Genomic DNA, 5,412 nt, shown 5'->3' on the forward strand with positions numbered 1-5,412 from the left:
AAATAGCATTTTCCAAATTACTTATCTTATTGGGCATCTTTTCATATGTTTCTGGGCCATTTTAGGTTTATTCTCCAGTGAAAAGTGAGATGTCTTTTGTCAATCTTTTTCTTGGTTTATTTTTCTTTTTCTTATCATTTGTGGGTGTTTTTCCTATATTCTGGATACAAATTCCTTTGTCACTTATGTATGTTGCAAATATACTCTCTGTGGCTTTTCTTCTCTTTCTCTTTATGGTATACTTTGATAGACAGTATCAAAGTATTCAATGTATTCAAATATATACAACGGGTTAATGTATTCAAGTATATCCATCTTTTCCTTTAGTTTGTGATTTGTCTCGTTACAAAAAACCCCTTATTTTCCTTGAAGTCAGGAAATTTTTCTCCTATATTTCTTCTAAATATTTAAATTTTTGTCTTTTATATTTAAGTTCTTAATCCTTCTGGAATTTATTTTTGTATATGGTGTAATTAGGGACTCGATTTTTTTCCCCATATGGGTAAGTAATCGGCACCACCACCCCTCACGTATCAAGTTTTCATCTCCGTGTGGGACTGTTTCTGGGTTCTCCTATTCTGTTCCATTGATCCGTCTGTCTGTCCTGTCCTGAATGACACTGTTTTAATTACTCTAGTTTTATAATAAATCATGATATCAGAGAGAACGTGCTGTTCCCTCACCAATCTTGTGCTTCCTCAGGAGGGTTCTGGATATTCTCGGCCCTTTGCCCTTCCAAACAGACTTGAGAAAAGCTTGTCAAATGCCGTGGAAAACCATGGTCGGCTTTTGATTAGAATTTCTTTAATTCTATAAGTCAAGATGGAGAAAATGTGCATATTTACAAAATTGATCCTCCTTTCCCACAAATACATGTCTTTCTATTTATTTAGGTCTTCTTGAATATCTTTCAAAAAGTCGTATTATTTTCTGTATGAAGGAATTGCACATCTTGAGAGTCATTCCTAGATATTTTTTCTTTTCTGCTGCTTCTATCATTGGAAATTTGAAATTATACTTTTCTGTTTATTACTAGTATAAAAAATGAAATTAACTTTTGTATATTGATTTTATACTTGGCAATTTTGCTAAACTGTCTTAATAATTCTAAAAATAAATCTGCAGACTCTGTGGCGTTTGCTGTGTGGGTGTTCACAGCATTGGCAGGTAACGCGCGTTCTACTCCATCCTTTCATTCTTCTACCTTTTCTCTTCTTTTTCAGGCCTTGTTGAGCTGACTAAAATCTTCACTGCAATCTTTATTTTGTTCCTGAATTTAAAAGCAATACTTTTAATGTTTAACCAATGACTTACGATGTTAATGCTGTAGTTTTTTAAAATAGATTTCCTTAATCAGGTAAAGGAAATTACTTTCTATTTCTAGTTTACTAAGAGGTTGGTTTTAATTTTATTTAACAAGGAATAAATGTTGAATGTCAGCTAATACTTCTTGTAGAACTATTGGGATGAATATCTCTTTAAATATCTAACGGGATAAATTATATTGAGGTATTTTCCAATATAACTTCTTGGAATAGATTCATTTTATGTTTTTTAAAGAAAAACATAGCTGGATTATGTTCGAAATATTAAACTTAGGGTTTTTTAAATCTATATTCATGAATTAGACTGATCTATAACTTTTTTCATACCGTCTTTGTGCAGTTTGGGGATCCAGCTTCCATTAGTCTCATAAAATAAACTTGGGAGTGTTGCCCCTCCTACTGCCTCCTGGAAGGGTTGGAGTAAGTTTGGATTATCTACCTCTGTCTCTTGAATACATGAGAGAACGCACCTTTATCATTGTTTGGGCCAGAGCTTTTTTTGTGATTCCATTTCTTTAACAGCTATAAAACCATTCCAATTTTCTATTTCACGTAGAGGCAATTGTTCCAGTTATCTTTTTCCAGGAGTTCGTCCATTTCGCCTGAGAATATGAGTGTATTGACATACAGTCATTGATAACGTTCCCCTGTTATCTTTAGTCTGTGCAACCCCTTCTTCATTCTTGCCATCATCTATGAGTGCCTTTGTTTACCTTGCTGGAATCGCCTTCCCAAGCTTTGTCAATCACTTTGACTGTGGTGGCTCTCTCTATTTTCTCTTTCTTTTCTATTTCTTAAGTGTTGCCCTTGTCTTACATTTTCACTCTTCACCTTTGCTTGGGTTTCTTCTGTGGTTCTTTTTCTCACATCTTATTTGGATACTTCATCCAACTTCGTTATTTATGTCCAGCCTTTTCTCCTCTTCTATTTTTTTTTAATCTTTTTTTTTTCTTGCTGAGGAAGATTCGCCCTGAGTTAACATCTGTCGCCAATCTTCCTCTTTTTTTACTTGAGGAAAATTAGCCCTGAGCTAACATCTGTGCCAATCTTCCTCTATTTTGAATGTGGGACGCCACCACAGCATGGCTTGATGAGTGGTGGAAGTCTGTGCCCAGGATATGAACCCACGAACCTGGGCTTCTGAAGCAGAGTGTGCAGAACTTTAACCACTTGGCCATGGGCCAGCCCCTCTCCTCTTCTAATACAAGCAATTTAAGGTTATAAATTTCCCTCAAAGTTCTACTTTAGTTTTGAGATTTAATATTTTTTATTTTTTAGATTCAAATATTTTTCTAATTCATATTATTATTTCTATTTTAACCCTTCAGATATCCAGAGATCTGTTTCAAAATTTCCAAATATGTGGCTTTTTAAAAGTAGGCATGTTTCTGTTATTGAATTTTAACATAATTGTTTTGTGATCAGATAAGATCTGTTTGATACTAACTCTTTGAAATTTGTTGAAAGTTGATTTATGATTTACAATGGTAGTCAATTCTAGAATTTTTTATATATATATATATTTTAAAAGAGTGTGTTTTCTTTAGTTATTAAGTATAGTATTTAATATATGTCCATTAGATCAACTTCATTCATTGTTTTATTCACAATGATATTTTTAGAAATGCAAAGCCTGGAGAAATTTACCTATCAAACCTTCTTTATTAGTAAATGATTAACAAGATGATTCAGCAAATACGGAGTCAGCTAAGACAGGATAACCCGGGGCCCAGGAAACGGTGGCCGTCACTCGGGAAAGCAGTGACTCCCAGGATGACAGCTGCGCAGCAGGTCTGGTGAGCAAATAGTACTCGCTGTGGGGCGGGACATTGAGGGCTCCAGGAGGGAGGTGTTCAGCGAAAAGCACCATTCAAGAGATCTAATACCATCTTTAGACGGGGAAATTGGACCCAGGACAAACTCTTGCTATGCCAAAGGTGGAGTCCATTAGAGTGGGGAGAGCGGGGACTTGGGGTTTATCAGGGCGTCCAGAGCACCAAGCCATGGCTGCTTGGGGTTGCCTCTGTGGAGTGGAGCAGGTGGAGAATGTGTGGGGTGTGGGGAAGCTAACAGTCATTGGTCTGTAACTTGGAGACAAATGCAGGTCTCTCTAACCTTGTCAAGGGTGACCTCTAAGTCTCTGAAGTGAATGCACGGGGGCACAGGATGCTCCATCGGGGTGATGGGAGAAACTGTTCAAACTTCCATTTATCTCATTCTTTTTATTGCTTTTGTATGTGTATATATTCTTTCTTTTTTTTTTTGTGAGGAAGATCAGCCCTGAGCTAACAGCCGTGCTAATCCTCCTCTTTTTGTTGAGGAAGACCAGCTCTGAGCTAACATCTATTGCCAATCCTCCTCCTTTTTTTCCCCCAAAGCCCCAGTAGATAGTTGTATGTCATAGCTGCACATCCTTCTAGTTGCTGTATGCGGGACGCAGCCTCAGCATGGCCGGAGAAGCGGTGTGTTGGTGCGCACCCAGGATCTGAACCTGGGCCACCAGTAGCAGAGCGCAAGCACTTAACCGCTGAGCCACGGGGTCGGCCCGTGTGTGTATATATTCTAAGGTACATAATAAATTAGTAAAGTGAGAAATGTGTGTGTGTGTGTATATATGTTTATACACACACACACACACACAGAGTGCATGCGTACTCAGATATTTTTAGCTGATATGGTGTGTAATTATAAATACTTGGTGACCTCTGATAAACCTCAGCTCTGCAGGAGAGAGGCACTTAGATACCCAGCCAAAGTCAGATAAAATAATAATGAGAGCAGCTGTTGTTGCACAGTGATGTGTGCCTGGTTCTACGTAGGATGCTTTTAATTGATTCCTTCAGTCAATCCTCAAAACAATCTTTCAAGATGAATACTATTCTTCTTATTGTACAAGTGAGAAAACCAAGGCTCTTGGTTCAAGTCACATAAGATGTCACAAGTCCAGAATTCCAACCCAAAAAGTTAGTCTCCAGAGTATACGCTCTTTTCCATTAGCTTTAGCAGCCTCTCTTAGCCAGATGTCCCTTCACAAATTTCATTGTTGCTACTTGTTATTGGTTGAATTGCGTCCCCCCAAAATTGATATGTTGGAGTCCTAACCCCCGATACCTCAGAATGTGACCTTATTTGGAGATAGGGTCATTGCAGATGAGGTCCTACTGTAATAGTGGAGATCCCTAATCTGATATGACTGGTGTCCTTATGAAAAAAAACTTCAGGGGGCTGGCCCGGTGGTGTAGTGGCTAAGTTCATGCACTCTGCTTCGGCAGTGGCCAGGAGTTCACACAGAGGCTTGGATCCTGGGCACGGACATCTGCACCGCTTATCAAGCCATGCTGTGGCAGGTGTCCCACATATAAAGGAGAGAAAGATGGGCACAAATGTTAGACCAGGGCCAATCTTCCTCAGCAAAAAAAGGAGGATTGGCAACAGATGTTAGCTCAGGGCTAATCTTGCTCACCAAAAAAACCCAAAAAACAAACAAAAAACACTTCACGTGAAGAGAGACAGACATGCTTGGGGGAGAATACCATGTCAAGATTGGAGTGACGCTGCCACAAGCCAAGAAGCTACCAGAAGCTAGGAGAAAGGCCTGAAACAGATCCCTCCCTAGCCTTCAAGGGAAACAACCTTGATTTTGAACTTCTAGCCTCCAGAACTGTAAGACGTTACATTTTCATTGTTTAAGCTACCTGGCTTGTGGTACTTTGTTACTGCAGCTCTAGCAAACTGGCACACTATTCACTTCCTGTAGATGAGATTAAACTGAATGTTTGAGGCAGGAAATGTGTGATGATGTGATTTATAATAAGAAATATGTATTTGGTCTTCATCCTTGTTCCTGGCACAGAGCTCTTAAACCCTTGTGAATTCCTAAGTGATAAGAGCACGAGGAGCATCTTTTGTTCTAGTGAGGGGACTCCAGGTGGGCTTCTGGATAGTTCCTGGATGGGGGCTGGTCCCCAGAAAGACCAAGCCCTGATTAGAAGCTTGGAAGTTTGGGGCCAGCCCCTATTCTCTAGAGAGGGGAGAGGGGCTGGAAATGGAGTTAATAATTGATCATGCCTACGTGAGGAAGAAACTC

The sequence above is a fragment of the Diceros bicornis genome, chromosome 4 (assembly GCF_020826845.1).
Source record: "Diceros bicornis minor isolate mBicDic1 chromosome 4, mDicBic1.mat.cur, whole genome shotgun sequence".
Classification (NCBI taxonomy): Eukaryota; Metazoa; Chordata; class Mammalia; order Perissodactyla; family Rhinocerotidae; genus Diceros; species Diceros bicornis.